This window comes from Lagopus muta, chromosome 11, assembly GCF_023343835.1.
Source record: "Lagopus muta isolate bLagMut1 chromosome 11, bLagMut1 primary, whole genome shotgun sequence".
Taxonomy (NCBI): Eukaryota; Metazoa; Chordata; class Aves; order Galliformes; family Phasianidae; genus Lagopus; species Lagopus muta.
Window position 1 is genome coordinate 7,817,017 of NC_064443.1, and position 22,231 is coordinate 7,839,247.

Genomic DNA, 22,231 nt, shown 5'->3' on the forward strand with positions numbered 1-22,231 from the left:
AATTTACTCCATTCTCCATATATTCGATCAATGTTTTAAAGCATTTGAATTAAGAGAAATATATATATTTTAAATCTGCAATAGACAATATAGAAGAAATATAATCACCTCCACTACAGAAGAAAATATTTTGCTGTTGCTTTCTAAGATACGATATAACCTGACCATTACACACTACTCTCACGCGTGGGCTCTATATGAGGTACAGCTGAAAGGGAAAAAAGCCCTGGGATCCAAACCTGCAAACATTTTTTTCCCATGATTAACTACTCTTCCAAGAGAAATCTCATTTGAAACATTAAGAGCATTAAGAGTACTCAGAATACCAAAGTTAAACACATATATAAGCAGTCACAGGTTTGGACTTTGATATGACCTACGGAAGCAGTGGAGAAACTCTGTCCCTGATTTTCTTTGTTCTCAGCTGTGGTGATTCCCAGCCCTGCAGGAAGGCTTGATTCAGGAAGAAGGACAATCATTGGCTGGCAGCCTCCCTGGGTAGACAGGGTTGCAATTCAGATTTTTAGTTTCAAAAAAAATTATCTCTCTCCCAGCAAAAAGTATAATGAGAGCATGTGTGTGGATTGCTGCCCATAAAACAACTATATATAACATTAAATATTTGCATATCTGATGTTATCTTGGCAAGAATTAAATTTGCTACTCATGAGTACTGCTGACATTCCAAGTTCATGCCAAGAAATGTATTTACTACCACACACTGCCATCTTTTATATAACGTAACATGTGTGTTTATATACATATATGCACAGTCAGAATGAGCTGTGTGCCATAAATAATAATAATAAATCAAGTGAAAATAGTATTTAACTCCTGCACACCAAATTCACTAATAAGCATAAGCAAGGCATACACAAAAACTGTGCTCAAATTTCACTATGATGTAATTACTATTTCAGATCAAAATAAGAAAATTAACATGCTAGCCAAACATGAAGCAGGCTAATTTGGCTAAAACACTCAATTTCTCACTTTCACTCTACAATAAAACTATTACTGAAACATCCAAATTATGTAAATAAGGTAGGGATAAACAAAGAGTTAAAAAATATGATTCAGTTGCAGTGAAAGAGAAACATATAAGGCTATGTACTCAGCTTCCTAATCAGACTGAATCTTTGCTGAAAAAAAAGTGTGCAGATTGGGCTACGCCAAAAAGAAGGAAGGAACGAATCCAAATTCAGCACCATGTGCTAAAACATTTTTTTTTTTTAAAGGAATCCAGTAAATATATCGACTTCACTGCTTAAGAAATTTTCCCTATGGATGGCATGCATAATTTGATACATGTATTTCCTTGTACATTTCCTCCAAATTCCTATCCTTGTATTAAGTCAATTGTAACACACTGCTTCTCAACAGGAGCTTTAACAGACGTCAGATCCTCTACCCTTCTATAACCATGACATTTTCTCATAGAAATAGCCAAGAACAAGATTTGCTTGCAATTGGTGTCCTATGGCTACAAAAGAGCAAAGTGGAGCCCACTTCACAAGGGCCATGGCACAGACCTGGACAGTCTGCACCACAGTGATTATTATAATATATCCACATGTTCTCAAGGAGTGATCAGCCATGTATTGTATCATATGCAATACAGTAGCATTGTGTCATTGCATTTATTTGTCCCCAAGAAAATGGGCATTTCCTCATCTAAGAGGCTTCCCACACGCTGAGATGGTCCCCAGAGCTGCTGGGGCAACCCAGACCTCCGAGGCAGTCATGGCCCACATCTACACCCTCCACGCACCCATTTTGACTCCGTTCTTCCAAGCTAAGCACAGCTCACCCATTACCATTACTGTAGTGCTGCTGGGAATCTTACAGGTCCCATTGTGGCAGCCAGCAGAAGGACAAGCATGCTCCTTCACATATTTCTCTGGCCAACATTAAATGTTTGTGTAGCCCAAGACCACTTCAACTAGATAGAAGAATGTAATATTCACCATAAAGAAAGAAAATCAAAACATTCAGGCTAACACACAAAATTCCACAGAGAGCACCCGCAAGATGCCTACTAGTGAAGTACAGCAACATGTCTGTGCAAGGCAAGCAGCTGGTAATCATATCACAGCAATGAAGGCTCTGCATAATGAGATCAAATGCATTTCAGTTAGGAGAAGCTTAAGCAAACTACATAAACCAAGTGCATCTCCTATCTATCTCAAAAATTTACATTTTCAGTAAGAAAATCAACTTAAAAAGATACTGATGTATACAGTACTCACATTTATCTACACAAGAAAGTCAGTTTAAAGAAGTTTAACAGCATTAATAATACATGTTTAAATGACTCTTTAACATTGGTCATCCAACTGCCCTGAGTGTCCCTTTAATCACCATATCACTGTTGTGCACTCCTCCCTGTTCCACAGGGAGTGGAGTCCTCAGAATTCAATCTGACTTTAACTTCAGCTGGAAAAATCACAACCACTTATTTTGTCTGCATTTACAGATACAAGCCAGCTTCACCTTCAGAAAGACAATGGACGCTACCCATAAAGTTGGCATGATGTTGCTGAACATCACAGACAAAAGGAAGACATGGAGCCAGCAGTGACTCTTATAGCAAGAGTTAAAAAAAAATAAATAAAAAAAAAAAATTAGCATTCCAACAAGATTTATAAGAAGCATCTACCTACTTAACAAAGAAAATACCTCATGGATTTTTATTTTATTTTAGATACCCAGGTAGTTTATCATCTGAGAAGTACTAGGATTATATTTACTTCTCTTGCATAAAGTTGCCCAGGAGCAGTTTGAGCAGCCACTGGAGAAGTGTCACCCACTATGCCAGTGTCCTTGGGCTCTCTCTCTGGATACACCAAAGCATTGCTCAAGTCATGCTGACCTTTGCAGCAGGATAAACATATGCACCTCAACTTCAGCAAGATGTTTGACAGTGTCTCCCACAACATCCTTGTTATGAAACTTAGAAAGTGTGGAATAGATGAGAAGATGGTGAGCTGGACTGACAATTGGCTGACTGGCAGAGCTCAGAGAGTGGTCATCAGTAGGACCACTGGTACAGTCTGGTTGGAGGCCCGTAACTAGCAATGCTCCCCAGGGTTTGGTTCTGGGCCTGGTCTTGTTCAACATCATCATCAATGACCTGAATGAAGGGATAGCGTCCACCCTCAGCATGTTTGCCGATGACACAAAGCTGGGAGGAATGGCTGACACACCTGAAGGCTGTGCTAGCATTCTACAAGACCTGAACAGACCAGAGAGTTGGGCAGAGAGGAACCTGATGAGGTTTAACAAGGGCAAGTTCTGCACTTGGGGAGGAATAACCACATGCATTAGTACAGGCTGGGGATCTGCTGAAGAGGAGCTCTGCAGAGAAGAACCTGGGATTTGTGGTGGACAACAGGATGGCTATCAGCCAGCAGTGTACCCTTGTAGCCAAGAAGGCCACTGATATCCTGGAATGCAATAAAAAGATGTTGGCCATTAAGTCAAAGGAGGTGATCCTCCCCCTCTACTCAGCCACATTTAGAATGCTGTGTCCAGTTCTGGGATACCCAATTCAAAAAAGACAGGGGTCTCCTAGAAGGAGTCCAGAGAAGGTCCACAAAAGTGATAAAGGGACTGGAGCATCTCCCATATAAGGAAAGTAACCTGGCTCTGTTAAGCCTGGGAAAGAGTGAAAGAGGATCTGATAAATGTTCATTAATATCTAAAGGGAGGTGGGAGGCAATTGGATGAGGCCAGGCTCTTCTCTGTGATCATAGCAATAGAAAAAGGAGAACTGGCCTAAAACTTGAACATAGGAAGTTCCATAATAACATACTAAATATTTTTTTTTCTTATAGTAATATGACAGAGAACTGGAACAGGCTGCCCAGAGAGGCTGTGGAGTCTCCTTTTATGGAAATATTTGAGACTCACCTGGATGCCTACCTGTGCAACATACTGTAGGTTACCTACTTTAGCAGAAGGGTTGGACTCCATGATCTCCTGAGGTCCCTTCTAACCCCTGCAATTCTGTGTGATTCTTTGATAAATAGCAAAGGGAAAGGGATTCTCTGAGCATCCCCTGAGCATTACCAGGACTGACTGTTGACATGGGCAGAGGCACAGGAGCCCCTTCCACAGCATGTCCACAGGTGACTTCTGATTTTCACTCTCTCTCTCTCACTCTCTCCATAGCACAGTTCATACATGAACTTGAAGAAAGAAAGAAAGAAAAAAAAAAAAAAAAAAAAAAGATTTCCCTCACCTGGCTTCAAGTTAATGAATGACACATGTGAGGGTGCATTCAAACAAACAGGCAGAGGTTTCCTGATTAAATAATGAGCTATTGCCTGCACCCAAAAAAAAAAAAAAAAAAAAAAAAAAGCACAAATACAAAAACACCAAGGGCTAGCTTGAGCAGAGAAAAGCAATCCTAGCAAAGACCAAGAGTCTCTCCACAATACAATCTGTGTGCAGCAAGCTGAGCCTGTGCCACCAGCACAACTGGCACCAGCCAAGGCCATTAGTTACAAAAAACTGTTGAATTTGGCTCCAGGAGGGTGTTTTTTTTTTTTTTTTTTAATGTATTCTTCCAAGTAGCAATGAAAAGTAAAGGGGTGAAACAAGTTTGTATACAATGTGATGGCATTTGTTTTTGATCTCTTTCTTCAAACAAAAGATGCACACCCAGCTATCAAAATAAAGCGAACATTGTTTAATGCTCTTCTCCTGACTTTCTCTCACCCTTTACCTTGCCTGGGTGCACAGATTTGAGCCAACAGGATGTAAGATGTTACCCAACCAGAACTACACACAATGCAAATATTTGATTCTCATGTTACTACTTCTTGTTTCTGAAGTCTTTTTTAATGAGTGCCCATTTTACCCTAGCCCTCTTTGTAACTTTTAAGTCATTTTCCATATAATAACAAACTCTCACTGAAGACATAGTGTTGGATAGGAGAAGCCATTTTTCCAGGACAGCTTCCTTTCCTCTCTTCCTAAGAACAGCAGGAAACGATGGTTCCCCAAACAGGTGATCTGCAGAAATGCTGCACACAACTGGGAACTTGGTAAGCAAAAATAACTGCAGCTGCTGCAATGGTATCAGCAGTGTTCCATGCAGTGTTCTTGCGAAGGACATAATTATAATAATGATATGTGATTTGGAGCCTCCATACTGTTATTTTAATGTCGCCCAACTGGAAATATGTCAATATATCTATTAATTGTAAGGATTCCAAACTTTCAGATATTGCAAGTTGGGAAAACAAGCACTTCCCCCACCACAACCCCCCTCAGTCCTTCCATTTCCTATTCCTGCAATGCAATAAAAATGCCTACAAGAGTTTTGGACTGCTTCCTATCTTTTCTCCTGCTTGAGGAGAAAAATAAATGCTCCTCAGATTCCTTACAACAGAGAGAGGTTTAGAATAGTTTCTAAACCATTTTATGGCATCTTAAAATATTCTCTTTTATCTTTTATATTTTTCTTACAGTGTTCGTAGATTATGGGCTGAGTTTAAAAAACCCTTGGGTGCTAGTTTTGGAGTTGAGAGTATGCATATGGTGCACACATTTCCAACTAAGTGATGACTTCCATGAGACGTAGTACTATATGTGGGTGGGATGCTGGCAAGTAACAGATTTTAATGTACAATTCAAATAAGGGCATGAAAAATCCAAGTTTTGCAATAAAAGAAACATGTTGAAATTCAATGGGAAAAATTTAAAGTTATTTATTCTCTGCCTTCAAAAGAGCTGGGATTTTTGGTTGTGTCCTGAGGCTGTACAAAATGGCTACATGGAAAATCTGTCTCCAACAAAATCTACCCGGGACAGCAGGCATTAGGCTGTTTTTGTGATGTCATCTAGAGTATTGTTTCACAGAAAATATGGAATTGATTGCATTTCGCTAAGTGAAGTGGAAACAAAAACATTTTTCATGCTCAATTGTAATCACTTCAAAATTAGGGCCAATACATCTTTCTGTCCTCGGTAGAAACCTTGTTACCTATATGCGACCTCAACAGCCCTGAAGGATGCATACAGATACCACGATGCCCCATAAAATGCAGCTTCTCTGTTGTAGCCAGGCAACAGCTGTAGCTACCTTAGGACGTGGACTGCACGGTCCTTCAAGCTGGAGTAGCAATTCTATAAAAATTCTTTGCCCGAGGCCCCAAGCATAATTAGGGATGGCTCTGGTCATTAGCAGTGGAGAAGTAGTTATATTGTTTTTTAATTTATCCAGAACTAGCAAAATTCTCAGCTCTGTGCAGTACATACTTCTCATTTATTTCCTTCCCCAAGGAAAGTATAGCTTGACCACACCATAAAACGTACTGGGACATTGCGTCCCCAGTACGTTATACCATGCTCTGCTTTTTGTTGTATAGACACTGGTACTGAATTGTGTTAAAGCTGTACATGAGTAAAATATTTTTAGGCCTTTAAATGTGCTGACAGCACAATGCATAATAGATAATCACCAGATTCTTGAAAGTCTAGTATCAAGCTTGGAGAGATCCAATTAAGCTCTTAAAGGAAAGATTTGTTACCGAAAAAAGTTCCAAAGAAAGAAAAAGTAGGTGTCTGTTTATTATGAAAAGGGGAAGATGTTCCAGCAAATGGAGAGGGTGAGTGGTGACAGCACAATGCACAGGAACATCAGTGGAAGAAGTATGAAAAGTTTAGGGGATGTGGTATCAGGAGAGAGCAAGAGGTTATGTAAAACTAATGAGACATGCAGAGCCCTGAAACCACACACTATTACCCAGGGATCAAATCCCACAAACATCCCATGCAATTTAAAAAAATCATTTTTCTCATCACATCTAAGACATAAAATAAAATACAGTAGAAGTCTTTTTTTTTTTTTTTTTTTTTTTTTTTTTTTAAATGCTTGGCACAGCATCAAAGTCTCCTATGAAGTCAAAGAAAAGCACCTCCACCCTAAACAGAGGCTTCTACATGGGGGGGGGGGGGGGGGGGGGGGAGAGAGGGGGGAGGCAGAAAGAACATGCCCTTCACTGGCTATTTCTACCTGTACAAGGAAAAACTAGGTGGGAGACACACAGAGCTGTCAGCTCTTCCCATCCCACACAAACAAAGCTGGAATTCAGGTAGAGCACCACTTTTAGAAAAACACCACCAGAACCTATAGCCATCAAAATTTTTCTGTGCAAAAGATGGTACTTCTGGAAGTTCATCCCTGCCTTAAGCCCTGACCCACTGCTAGCTGAGGGAGGCTCTGTCTGTGCTTCACTGTGCTTCAGAGCCTCTCCAACAATGGCAGAGCCTGCGCTGCCGGCTCCCCAGCCCAATGGGAATGGCTGCAGACTTGAAAGACACGCTGCTTAAAAGGCTCTCTCATATTTCATCTCACCATGTGTTTTCTCTTAGTACCCTGTGAGTTCAAATACCTCCGTATAACAGAAGTCAGATTGAAAAGGCATTGTGCATAAAATAATTCTTATCCACACTGGTACGAGCCTTTGTGCTTTTTAGCTGCTTATACGAGCAGGCAGTGCACTATTAATGCTACTTGGTGCAGAGATTGCATCTTGTTCAAATTCAGTGATAAAAAAAGAGTTTGTAAAGGTTTTCTTTTAAATCCGATCTGTAACAGCACAGAAATATTTAACAACATCCACATCATTCATGCATCTTTTGAGAAAGACCAGATTTCTCTCTTTGCATGCAGCACTAACTCAAGCTCATATGCCAGCTGCAGGGTCAAGCTCACAATGATGACACAGTTTGCAACAGCATCCTGCTAAATCCTAAAGCCAATCCCACATCATACAGAAGTTTTCTTAAATAATAACAGCGATAAAAAAAAATAATAATTAAAAAAACCAACAATAAAAAACAACAGTAATTCTTTGTATTGAATGATATGGATCCACTAGTAGCAAAAAATCCAAAGTGTATCAACAAGGTGTTGCTGAATATTCCCCCAGTTCAGAAAAAATAAAGTGTTTTTTATGCCTAAGGTATAGATTTTAGAGTATACTCAGTGCACATAGAATGCCACTAAACAAATGTATGCCAAAGTAAAACTTCCTCACAGATTAGTCACTATCACATAAGGTGCAATTGAATGTATTCAAAAACTGAAATGTCTTAAGGACATCATTTTAAGAAAGAATTCTGGTTTAATTGCAAGGCTCACATTTTACTAAACATTGCTTTCTACTCATTGTCTACAAGCAAACATTTCAGCAACAGTCCTCATAGCCTCTGCATTTATACTGCAAGCTTTGGCACTTGCACACAGACATCATTTAGGATGATGTGATGGACTCTGCATGTTTGATCTCACCATCTACTTTCCAAGCTAAGCCAGTTGCTCACTATTTGGCATGGGAGTGAGGAAGCAGCTGAGAGGTGTCTTGATTGATGGCGTTAGGTACTAACACATGGAAAAAACTGTCTCTTGGTGGTGACTTTCCAGCCTTGCTGATATATAAACTAAACATGGACAAATTTAAACCTGAAATCAGATGCAAATTCACAGCTTTTAAGGCTCAGGAGAACCTTTTGCTGATTTGCTGTATGGCCTTGTCGTCACCTTGCATTTCCTCCTCCTCCGCTTAGCAGAAGAGGGAACTCCTCTACCTGCACTTCAATTTCCTAATTTCCCCCAACCAACCAATGTGGAGCACCTCACACTACAGCTGTGTTATTCTGGGTACTTAAGTCATTCACAGGGCTTTGCTAGGCATCTGATGCTCTCTTACGGACTTCAAGGAGCCAGGAGTGCTTGTAAAACGCAGGTTACGTACCAAATCCTGTTGTCGTGAAAATGTTTATTGCTACAGGAAAATTCCAAACTTGTGAGAGTATTTTGGGTAACCATTTCTATGCCAGAAACTATGATTTACAAAAGCCAATTTCATTTGGTAAATACGAACCTACTGTAAGTAAAACGTTCACAAATAGGGCTCAAGCTCGTATTGCTTGTATTTGAGCTAAAAACAGCCAGTTGTGAGATGTTTATTAATGTATACCTTTACTACTGCATTGACTCAGCCTTCCATGTGTCCTTGAACCCTATTTCACACTGCCAATCACAGAAAATGGGACTGGCAGTCTTTAAGAACATAGGGCTGAAGAGCCAAAGTTTGGTCCATATTTCATGTACTACATTCCTTCAGCACACTGATTTGCCCTCTTTGTGGGAAAACGAAGGGTCCTGGAAGGGACCTCAAAACAACTGGGGATAGAGCCTAGGCACTGCCATTCCTTAAGAAAGCTCACAAACCTCATGCTTCCATGCCTGCTTGCAATCCTTCTGGAGCATGTGTTCTGAGTTGCTACGGGTTATGAACACGCGTTATGGAAATGGAATGAGAACCTAATCCCAGCACCATACAGTTAATTAATACTTAGCTGTTAGCAGCACTATAGCTGCATGCATTTCATGAGAATTAACAAGATTTCTTTGCATTAACATGCTCTCCTACCTCCCAGGTGATGCAGGGGCCATGCCGTAGGGACCCCAGCACTAAAGCAAGGGGCTCCAACCCATCACTCCCAGCACCTCACTCCCCAAGGCTGCAGCTAGCTGCATGAAATGGAAAGGGATTATGGGTGCCTTGGAGGGGGGAGAGGGAAGATGACCCTTTGGCCTACTGATTAAATGGACTAGAACTGAACTTGCAACAAAAATAAACACAGCAAGTACACAAATCAGCAACACTTGCGTGACTCTACAAAGACAAAAATCAAATTACTTCAAGATGATCTTCACAATTACGTTAGCAAGTTCAATAGAGCATCAAAGATGACAGCTGTGGCATTCTGCGGCGAGGAGCCAGCAGAAGGCGGTGACAGAGCTCCTCCAAGCCTCGGCAGCAGAGCTGAGCCCCTTACCCCGCTCATTCCTCAGCTTTTACTCAGCCAAGTACTGTGGAGATCTTCATTAACCATAACTGAGAAAAATCATCACAATGTAGATGATAGAACTGCATTGTGTTGGCTGAGACTTAGGTGAGGCTTCAGCCATTTTCAGTTCACCTTTTTTTCCCTTTGCTCTTCTCCAGCTCTGCAGACTCCCACATGCAGGCAGGAGGTGCTCAGCCTCCTCCATTCCCATCCATCAGCTAACAGAAGCAGTGCCCAAAGCCTTAGTGGTGGGCCAGGGGTGCTGACAGTAAAACTGAGGACATAATCCTGTGATAAGAGATGCGTTTTGCTTGCTGTCTACACGGCTCTTCATTATTAAAAGAAATGATCTTCCTTGCTTTTATAAATTTCAACTGTAATAACATTTTGCCATAAATCATTCACCGGTGAACACCAGATTTACCTTCATTTATAAGCACTAATTGTATCCATTTTCAGGAGCAAGGAGAGTAGAACCTATAGCAATCTACAGAAGAACGTGCAAACGTACCATGACTCACACCCTTGAAAGGTCAGTACTAAGTTTGCTGTGGACTAACAAGATTTAACCAAATGATACAGGCCATATTATAGGGCAGCTTTCTGTAGATCTAAGATGAGTTCCACATTTTCTGTTAGTTTGGTCATTTGTAAACATCTGTAGCAGAACACACTGATCTTTCACTAAAAACAAAACAAAAAGAAGCCACACAAATAGAGCCTGTTCCATTTGTTTTCCATATATGGGGAGAAACATCTCTAAACAAATTTAATTCTTGAGTCCAAGTGGGACTGAAGATGCTTTCAGATAAGAAGCGGTAAAATAAAATCACAAGAGATCACAGAAAAATGATGTTGTTATTCCTTTCCTGCAGCGTTCCTCTAATTTTATATGTTTCACATTGGGGCAGATTGGCCTTCTCAGAAGACCAGAGAGACAGCAGACAAACAGCAGTTGAGCAGTGGTTAGATACACTCACGTAACCCAGCAATCATAATTCTAGGAAGAAAATGATTTCCTGTCAGAAGTATAGGCTGAAACTGCCAAGAAAATATTTCCAAAGCTACAAACTTATCACCATTCACCCAATAGACTTGTGATCAGAAGAAAAATCAGAATTGCACCACTTAGTAACAGAAGAAACATAGATGAAATATCACACAGAGGAAGAAAAGAAGGTATAGCCATGAATCCATCCTGAGTTCTACTGAATAATTTGTTTTGAAGTTGCAATTTTAATAAAATAACCAGAAGAGTTTGTAAAAGCACAGTTGCATTTACAGCCTGCCTACTGTGCCTTTTTTTCCAGACAGCTGGGAAGATTTTGCACTAGCTACAAAACAGTCCTGTGGATTTGTTCATCTCTTCATCCTTAGGACCAGAATTATCATATAATGAACAATGTGCGTATGAAGTTCAACTGAAGGGAACACCAATCCAGAAGAAGTTCTTGGTTAACAGCATACTTGGACACTTACACCCTCAACAGCAGTTTGGTGCCAAAAGCTGGCACCAGGATTACAGCCTTTTTGAGTTAAAATAACCAAGAAAGAAACAACTGAGAGGTGGGTTTCCTGAATTCCTTGAAAAAGTATTTGCGTAACACTAACAAACTTCTTTCCCCAGTATAGGATCTATCAACAATAGGAAAAGGGAACGAAGCCTGCACGGTGCAATTTCCTTGTGCTGCTTGTAACCTGTAACCTTCTGGGCACGTTTTCATCTGCTTTTTTGCAGTTTCAGTTACTGAGCCCAAAGAAGATTCATACTAGAGATGGATACCTGGTTCATAGCAACATTATCTCACGCGGAGTCAGAGATTTTCATTTGTCCAGTTTTTTTCCACACTGGTGGTTACAGCAGATAAAGTATCATCACTAATGCATTAACTAACACATTATTTCAACATCGCAGAGAAAAACAGACTGGAAATTCAAACAAACTGCCACATTCCACTTGTTCTATGCCATGAAACCAATATCCAAAGCAGATTTTTTTTATTTATTTATTGCATAGAGCCCCAGAATGATGTTGTTATTCCCTTTCCTGCAGCATTCCTCTGATTTTATGTTTCATACTGGGGCAGACTGGTCTTCTCAGAAGACCAGAGAGATGGCAGACAAACAGCAGTTGAGCAGTGGTTATTCATGCAACCCAGCAAAACTTATCAAGAAATGAGAAGCACAGTAGGAGCTGAATCTAACTGTAAATTCTGACATATCTCCACTAATAGTGATTAATGACTAGGGAACTCAAAAGAGCCTGAATGCACAACTGCCAGCCTGAGCTGACACTAAGACATAGAGCTATTTTAAATATTTTCTCTTCTAATTGCATATTTCTTACTACTGTAGAATACCCAATATACAAAACCAGATTGACTCTATTGCCTGTCTCAATAGCAGCAGGCAGTCAAATGAGCTTTGAAAAGCTAATTCAAATGCCACAAGTAAAACAGCATTGCTGTTTCTTCCAGCGAAAATCCCAATAAAAACTCATTTAATTCTCTAGTGTTAGACAAGGCTATTGCCACCACACAGAATTGTACTGTAATATCAAATTTGGGAGACCAAAGGCCCCAAACCTGCCATCCTGCTATAAACTCCAGGTTTTTCACTAGTGTTTCAGAAGGAGCAGAACTTGCTTGATTCCAGGGGTGGATTGCAGCCATGCTAGCTCAGCTTGGTTAACATTAAGGGAAAGCCTCATAACCAATGCATGGATCCTGGCATTTTCTGTGGCCTGAGATTCACCATTTAGGTTTAAAAAACATAAGTTTCAGCACTTGCCTGTTACACTGACAGGCAAAAGTGAGAAGGTTCGCATTACAGAAGGCATGTTTTTAGAGGCAGCTCCTCATAGAGCAGTAAGGTCTGGAGTCTGAGTGTCCACAGTGGGTGCTGCACCAGCACCATGTCCAGGATACTGCTTGTGGTACAGAGCATGTGGACACCATCAGCACAGTGCCCCGCTGCATATCACGTTACTGCCCCAATCCCAGCCCCCAAGGACAAGGGTTGTGCAGAGGAGGGTAAGGTGGGAGTATGGGTTATGCCAGGGTTCCAGCAATGAGGACATTCAGCAAAGCCATATACAGCAAAAAAACCTGCCTAGTAACAGAAAAGAAGCCCCGTCCCTCAACACTACTGAATGTTCATCCAAAAAAAAGTTTAATAACGTGTTGGCATTTGGAGTATTGAGGTGCCCTCCTTGCTGCCAGATACCACGCAAGATTGCAACAGCATCCTCCGTCACTGGTCCAGTGCCATGTCAGACATCTGGAGACAGGGTGTTGGCGGGATTGTGCTATGCTCTCAGTGGGAAGCGATTTGCTGGTAGAGATCATGACAGCACTGCTGGAGATGAAAACACCAAAAAAAAAAAAAAAAAAAAGTGTCCATGACTGGCAACTTTTATTTTGCAACATATGTCAAACTCTTGCCTGTGATGTGGCACAACTAGCTGTCATATGATGTAAGTGCAAGAGCAGATATTTTAACGTACAATACAATTGTCTGGGAGAACTTAATGTGTCTCCTCGCTGCGAGACATGTTATGCGACAGCCAAGTCCTGACAAGCGCCCCAGTCCACTCAAACCCAAGCTGCAAGCTGAAAGTCTGCTTTGTGGGGCAGAGCTCAGGGCAGAAATTTCCAGAAGCGAGCTGCAAGTGAAAACCCTTCAGACACACGGATCTTAACCAAACTGGAAGCAGAATTACTAGCTTGGGTTGGGCCTCCTCAGAGCAATGAAGCAATTCCCTTAGAAATGCCTCTATATGATCAGAGCCCGCACTCATGGTGAATTAGCCATGCTGTCATCTTATGTGAATACCAGCTTTTGCTTGGGAAAACGAAATAAGACCACACCAAAATTACTCCAGAGAAGCATTCTCCACAGAGCTTGTAATCTCAGGGATGCCGCTTTAGCAGTGCAAGGAACCAGCAAAACACAGGCTGGTTTACCAGCGCTGTTTTACTGGAGAGCAAAATGCAGCTTGCAAAGGGAAACAGAGTGGGGAAGCATGTCACCCAGCCTCCTGCGTGATGGTGCAGCTCTTCAGGACAAGCAAGTCCTTCTTCATCCCTTCCAACACAGGCCTTAGGAAAAAGTCACATCTGACGCGAATGAGTCATCTTCTCATTCAGACATGAATTCAGTTTACCCTCGCTGGAAGGATGACCTAACCCTTACCTTCTCCAGACTTTCTCGACAGGGATCCAGGCCCAGGGGTGGAGGGGGGCTCAGCAACAGAGGTGAAAAGAGGAAGGCAAAACATACACAAACACGTGGAAAAGTGATAATTCTGGAGCTTTCCTTCAGGAAACCGTGTGCCACTGCACAGCAACAAAAATAACCCAGGGGTTCCCTCTCTGCTCCGGCTCCCTGTGAGGAGCCACTTTAAAGCTTTTAGAACATTTGCAGAGTTGGAGAGAAATGGTTTTTGTTTAACTTTAGCTACTTCAGAAATGCCTGAGGCCTGAAGAAACATATTTTTGGATTGCTCTTAAAGAACAGGCTGAACTTTGAAGCTTGGGGAATTTTTTTCAGATCAAATGTTAAATTAATAAACACCAAAAAGACAAATCAGTCTGAGTCCTGGGGAAAAAATTAATCACTGAAAAAATCTTCTTGGATTAATTAATTGTGGCACATTGTTACTTATTCTAATATTTTGATGGTCTTGGAACGTCAAAGTCCTGCAAACCACCACCGCCTATTGCGGCTTGGCCCTAATTAAGCACATTCGATATTAGTGCTTACTATGTCCTCTACAAAATAAAAAAGGCTCATCAACACCATTGAAAAAGTTTCAGTCTGGGTAACAATGAGATCATGAATAACCAGTTTACTTATGGATCATCTAAGTTTAAGAAATGCACATAGAAATTCAAAGCATCTGGAATCTAAATCACTCCTTTGTACACAGCTGCTGTATAGCAGAAGTTTCATCAGGGATGCTAAACTGACTCTGCACTTTCTTGTTAATTCAGGTGCTTGACTGGAGTGTCCCATGTGACTTGTTTATTCCTCCCTGCACTACAAGAGCTTTCTGGGTAAGGAAACTTTGACTCCATGGGAAGTCTTGGGTCAGTCAGCTCTCCAGCAAGCCACACACACAGACTATTAACTACAGATATGTGGTTGCAGAATTGTCCATAAAAACATACAAACACGAATTGTACTGTGCCAGTATTGCCACATCCACATTTTTGTACACTTGCCTTTATTTTCTTCACTCCGTTTTCAGAAGCAAAAACATGATTCACTCTTAATAGGTGCCCTATAAAGCACTTAAAAAGCAATAGCGTAGAACAACCTTCCTCCATAAGTACTGGTAAACAATGAGAAAAACCTCATCGCTGTAATTCCTCACCCTAAGTTCTGCATTCAGTTGTGGGTCCCTTGCTACACGAAGAACATTGAGGTCTTGGAGCGTGTCCAGAGAAGGGCAGTGGAGTTGTGAAGGATCTGGGGCACAAGTCTTATGAGGAGCAGCTGATGGAACTGGAGAAGAGAAGGCTCAGGGGAGGCCCTATCGCTCTCTACAACTGCGTGAAAGGAGGTGGTGGTGAGATGGGGGGATCACTCAGCCTCTGCTCCCAGGTAACAGTAACAAAACAAGAGGGAACAGTCTCAGGTTGTGCCAGGGGACATTCAGGTTAGATATTAGGAAGAACTTCTCTTAAAGAGTGATATGGCATTGGAATGGGCTGCTCAGGGAGGTGGTGGAGTCACCTGAAGGTGCTCAAGAAACGTGCAGACATGGCACTGAAGGACGTGCTTTAGTGGGCAGTATTGGTGGTAGGTGGATGTTAGGACTAGATGATCTTAGATCTTTTCTAACATTAATGGTTCTACGATTCTATGATTCTATTAACATGCCAGTGAAATACTGAGGTGCTATACAGCACACATTCCTGTAGCTTCTAGGGGCATATTTTTCAGGAATCTGAGTCCTGTGATTATTTGGCAACTCAGAACTCTACCTACTGAAGATCTTTGGAATAAATTTAATGGGCACAGACAGACACATGCAGAGAGAGACAGAGAAAGAAAAGAGGAAAACAAAGACTCCAGTATTCCACTCTATTGTTACTAATGCAAGCCACGCTAATTGTACCAGGACACTCCTACTGCAGGATGCAGCTGAGATAGATAGGAGAGGTCCTGCTGATCTTATCCCTGTAGAATCTTGCACCAGCATCATCACCCCAAAACCTCAGTCCATCACAAGGAGGTCCAGGTCCAGAACTGGCTCTGATGCACAGGGTGCTTTGATTAACATCTCACACTTCTGACCCAGAGCAGCAGCGCCCTGAGGAGGATTCCAGCAAACATCTGTTACCATTAAAGATCTCTGGTTGAGATCTACACCCAGAGAGGGCCAAGGCTGAGGAATTGCATAGTTCCTCTCTGAGGCTTAAAGAGCACACAGATTTGAGTGTTAGCAGAGCAACGTTTGAGAAAATCGGCTTCAGAATCAGAAATGAGGACTGTGAAACGATTGACTTAGTGGTTTCTCTCATGCTCCTCCATTTAATATTTGCAAAATGAATATTTACATGTGCAAGCCTTACAAAAATTATGTTATGAGGAACAGCTTCTGTACTTCTCATAATAAACAAGTGACCAAAAATACATAGTGCATGTAACAGAGGTTTACAGCTGAGATCCTATATTATTTCTCAGAGCCACTTATCTAAGATCTAGTATCTACAAAAAGCCTCTGTTTGCTATTTACACAGGTGTCCTGGAGCATTGTATAATCACGTAGCAAATCAGCACCTTAGGATCTCAGTCTATAATGAAAGTACACTAGCATCACAACATGAGGGAAAGAGCTCACTTCCATTTGACAACAACCTTTTACTCCTTCCAGAAGATCACCTAAGAATGGAGGATGGATGTCTTCAGTTCTTCAGAAGGATAAAACAAAGAAAACATATTTTCCTCTAGTCTTGCTCACATCAGCTTTTTAAAATAAAAGTCAAGCTGGTTCCTCATACCAATATTTAAATTTTGCCGCTTATTTCTGCTAAGCAGTTCCTCTGAACTTGGCAGCAGATTTCAGATAGCAGGGTCCATAAGCCAGGGATCTTTCAAGATCTCTACTTTCAAAAGTCAAGCTTCAAAACAATAAGCCCACAGTAACTTAAACTGTTAGGAATATATACCACCAAGGAGGACAAGCAGACACAAGAGATGACAGAGTCTACACAAAGCATAGATGTTTCTACATACTCTCTAACCACAGAGAGCATCAGAAACTAAGTTACAAATTAAAGCAGATTCTATGATAAAAATGCCCTCCAGAAAAGGCATATATCATCTCCTCAAGAGGAGAAAAAAAAAAAAGAAAAAAAAAGATGTTTTATTCTCGGAATCCTACACAATGACTAATCTGTCATCTGCCAGCCAAATCCTGAAGACGTTGTTTGAATCTTAACAAGGTACCAACAAAATCCACTAGAATGTAAGAACAAGGCACATATTCAGTTCTTATTACGTCGGGCCTCTTTAGAGCTTATTCTGCTTTTAATCTGCTATAATAGAGACCTTACATTTTAGTTAAGATCTTGGAATTTGACATGTTCATATAGAAATAAATATTGCATGCAAATGACATTACAAAGGCAACACTAGTAGATCAGTCTGTGTACTTAACTGTGAATGAATTATGCCCTATGTTCACAGAGTCCTCCTGTCATCTTCTTCCAAAGCATCTGTCATGCAGGATCTACGCATACCACATTGTTACAGGAGACAAAATCAGGATGAAAAATCTTTCACCTCACAGAGCCTGGGCTGCGTACCGCATTTCTCCCTGTCTTTCACACCGAGATGTTGCAGCCTCCCCCATAAGTTTTGCCAGTCATTCAAATTCCCACCATATACCAGAAGACTGCAACCAAAAAATAAGCAACTATATGTGATGCAATGCAAATCATGACACATGATACTTCTACGAAGCATAAAATAACATAACGTATTTTCAGGTTCAAGCACGTCATCATGCATACTGAGGATTGCCAGAATTCGTAACTGCCCATCATTCCATACAATGCACATAACTACCAAGGAATTGTTTGCAGGCTGTTACAGTTAGTATTTGTCTTGTTGTCTTATTTAAATCAAATGGCACCCTGGCCTAGAAATGGACATATTATCTTTGACAGAGGTAACCACTGGCCGGCTATAGGAGTAACTCTTTAAGTACTAGCTCGACATGTCTTACATTATTCATTTACTTTGTAGTGTTTTTGGAGATGTTTCTTTGGCTATGGTTTTAAGTTCTGTTTGTTAAGTCTTCAGACTTGGTCCACATGCAGGCTCTTTACCCACAGACATACCATATAACATGAGCTTATCACCCAGGAATATTCATGTCCAAAAAAACATAAAAGCAGAAGTGGACAAATCCTTGGTTTCTAATGAACATCAAGCAGCAATAATAGCTCTCAAATAGTGATGATTGCTATCAATGTATTTGCCCATTATAACTTGTTCTTCTCCCTATTTTCTCTTCCCATACTCGCTAGCTTATGTCTTTCTTAGTAACAACTCTTTTTCATGCTGTGAAGATCATCAACAAAGTAAAGCATAAAAACCTAGCTGAAGAGCAATTTACAGCATTAACAATCTCAGTCTCCCTGCCTCAAGCAACAGCCAGTTCCAGTTTGCTCAGGGATTACTCTTTACTACTCAAAGGTTGCTGATTTACAAAGCACAGAGGTGCATCACAAATCCTTTAAAAAACAAACATACAAAAAAAACCAGTACTTACCAAGCTGCAGCTCTTCTAAAACCAATAGCCAAGGAAAGCAAATCCCAACCCTTACTCAAGGAAAGCTATATGAAGATGCATTTCTCTTTTTGAAGGACAGCATGTCCAACTGCTGGTGTGTCTTCCCTTAGAGCAGGTGCCGAAGGCAGCAGCCAGCCCCATTAGTGCCCAACGAGCTGCAGCTGCTGCACTGGTGAGCCAGGGAGGGGGAGGGGAGATGTTCCTGCAAGGCACCTCACACTGCAAATTGTGCTGGGCCTCAAAGGTTACCCAAGGACTTGTGCAGAGGTCATAACCTCATGGTGCTGGGGACATTTCCTTCTCTACCCAGAGAAGGATTTTCAAAAAATAATTATTAAAAAATTTAAATTTGGGGATTGGGCTGCTTTATAAAAACAAAACAAAACCAAAAAGAACTGTGACACACGCTATAAACTCTACACTTCAGTTTGCATTTTTAGAATTCCTTGCAATGGATCTGGAATAAATCAGCAATGGGTCAAACCAGTTCAGAAAGTGTTTGAATAGCTGCCTATGGAGTGTTCAGAGGTCCTCTGTCAGCTGAGTATTTTGACTGCTGCTGTTCAATTACCATTTGAGAAAGCAAGACTGCTGGGAAAGACAACACAACGTAAACCAACACTGGCTAGAAAAGCATACAGTATACCGATGTTCATGCTGCACATCCTGTGTTCCAGAGACTTTACCAAAAGCAGCTTCACATCATGCTGTTCACCAATGCTCCTAGCCAACAACGTTCAATACAGCCACAGGTAAGAGCTCTTCAGAAAAACATAATGAGGGCCCAAAATAGCTGATTTTATCTCTACAATAGAAACATTGACTGACAATTATTTTACACTTATAAAATATGTCAGGAGGAATGTACCACATGCATTCTAGGCTGTCTGCACTGGAAATTGACGGGGAAATTAGGAAATATGGCATAGAAACATCACTACGGATATACTGTATTACTGCTTATGCAGCTGCAGTCCCAGAATTTGTTTCTCAATAATTCAGTTACCCACGTTTAAACAAGCAGCCAGCAAAAGAAAGGCTGATACATTTCATATGCATTCTCTTTGAGCAAGGGGACCTTCACGTCTGGTCAAAAAATGTCAGGCTCATATGACACCACCAAAGTCAGGAGAGATGCCTAACCATAACTAAAAGCAGAATTTGGCCAACACAATTGGAAAATATCAGCAGAGTATACACAAATGCACACACGCAACATTATACAAGAGCAGGGAATGAGACAGATTTGATTTTTTTAATCATACCTTTAAAAAAACAAGGTTCCACTTACAAACCCCTCACTGCACTCCCTCCGTGGTTTGTTTCTTCCACTGCAACATCAACAGATAAGTCTGAGCCTGCAGCAGGAGGGAATATTCTTCTTTTACTTCTCTCTCTCTTTTTTTTCTGACTTAGATAAGCAGTCTTAAGACTACCACAGTCAACAAGTACATATATAATCTACATACAAAAGTAGATATATTCAGAAGACCTTTCTTTTACTCTTTGTTTTCACAGTTTCCTCTACAATATAATAAAGAAGAAAAAAATATAAAAATGAGGGTCCTTCCTGGGTCAGTAAAACCACCATTTTACAAAGTACATCCCAAGGGTTTAGAAATCATTTTGCAAGAGCCCTTACCCAAAAGGAAAGCAGACTTTCTGCCAGCTTCAGCACCAAGTTCTACAAGTTTTGTACCACCTTTGTCAGGTCATTCTATGAAATGTGTCTTTAAGAAAATAAAGGGCTTCAGCTGTTCTTTGCAGGCAACGCTGTTCACTTCTTTGGGTTTGTTCCCTGTTCCTGGTGCGCTTCCTGCTAACACCTATGGCTTCAGTATCTTGCAAAATTTGGGTGAGAACTGGTGTTGGTAAAGCCATGACTGAACAAAAGATTACTAAAAATGCAAGATCTAAATCCAGGGGATAACTGTATTCTTAACAAAATTCAACAGATAAACTTTGCAGCAAATTGAAAACAATTCTATCTGAGCCCATAATCACTATTTTGAATACAGATATTTACTGCTGCCAATAAAGAAAAACTTTGGTAACTTTTCTGTTATTGGGAAGAGCTTGAATACAATCCAGTCAAAAAAAAAAAAAAAAAAAAAAAAATGCTGACTTTCCTAAATAGGGGCTGTGTTTTTGCAATAAAGAATACTGGTCAATATACTAGTGAAGGAAAACTGAACCAGATGTCAGTAATAGGACCACAGAACGTTACATTTGCCCAGAATCGCTATTTTAAACACACGATGTTGGTCTACTGGTTTGTGGTATAATACATTCTTGGCAGCCAGAAGGAGTTTTGATACGTTAGAAGGTTATCCTTGGGCAAAAAAAAAAAAAGAAAAAAAAAAAAAGAGGAAGAAGACAGAAAGGACAAAAAAAAAAGGAAAAAAAAAAAAGAGAAGCAGCGGAAGAGAGGTAGAACAGGCCATTAATTCATCAAGATCTGTAAAAGCAGAACAAAATGATGACTTATTGGGGATATCAATTCAAAGAAAAGGCAATCCCAAAGCAGAAGGTTTGTTTTTTACATTACTTTTCATTTTCTACCTTACAGCCTGGTCCCTCGCTGTGTTTTGCCTTTTTTAAGGCCTCCCTGCTTTCCACGCTCACACCGCTCATGGCAGGAAGTCTGAGGACCAACATGCGCGTGTCACCATGCCAGCCCCGCGCCACCAGGCTGCGGCCTGCAACCTCACCCCACAAACCACACACACGGCTCAAACCGGACAAAACCCAGTCCTGAAATCTTATTCCCCTCAGAAACCACAGGATGCTCCTGCTGCCATCACTGCCGTTACACAAGGAAGTTGTGCTGCCCAGGACTATGGCAAGCCATGGGAGCGGCGTTCACCCTTAAGCCCTTCACCCATCTCTGAACTGTTTTCCATTTCACAGGCATGGGGGCTTTTCTTCTGTTTAAAAAGTAGTTACATCTGTATGCTTTCTTAATATAGAAATAAAATTTCGAGATGTATTTTGTATGTTTGGCAAACAACCCCTTCCCTGTTTTACCACGTAGTAAATTTAAAAATCAGCTCTGTTCATTGTTTTAAATCCTCTTCTGAGAGATAATTAAAACCACTTCCCAATATACAACCAAAGTTTTATTTTTATAGTCTATCTTCCATTATGGTATAATCCTTTCTTTTTAAAAAATTAAAAAAAAAAAAAAAAACCAAAAAAAAAAACCAAAAAACAGTGAAATATACAAATCACGCGAGACAGAAATATGTACATTAAATGTACAGAACAGAGGAAAGGACATAGAAGATTTACATATCTGAATGACAAGTAAAATATTTTACATTAAATAGTGTTTTAATAGCTAGGATCACGAGATTCAGTTCTGCTCGGACAGAAGTCAATAAAAAGGAACAAGAGGTGACTCAGCAAATGAAAAAAATGATCATAGTTTTTGTATAATGAAAACCAAAAGTGACATATTCAATGAATTAGTGCTTTATTTATTTATCTTACTTTAAAGATAGTCTTTGCAAACATCTGAAGATGAGGGGTAAATATGTCCTCGTACAATAA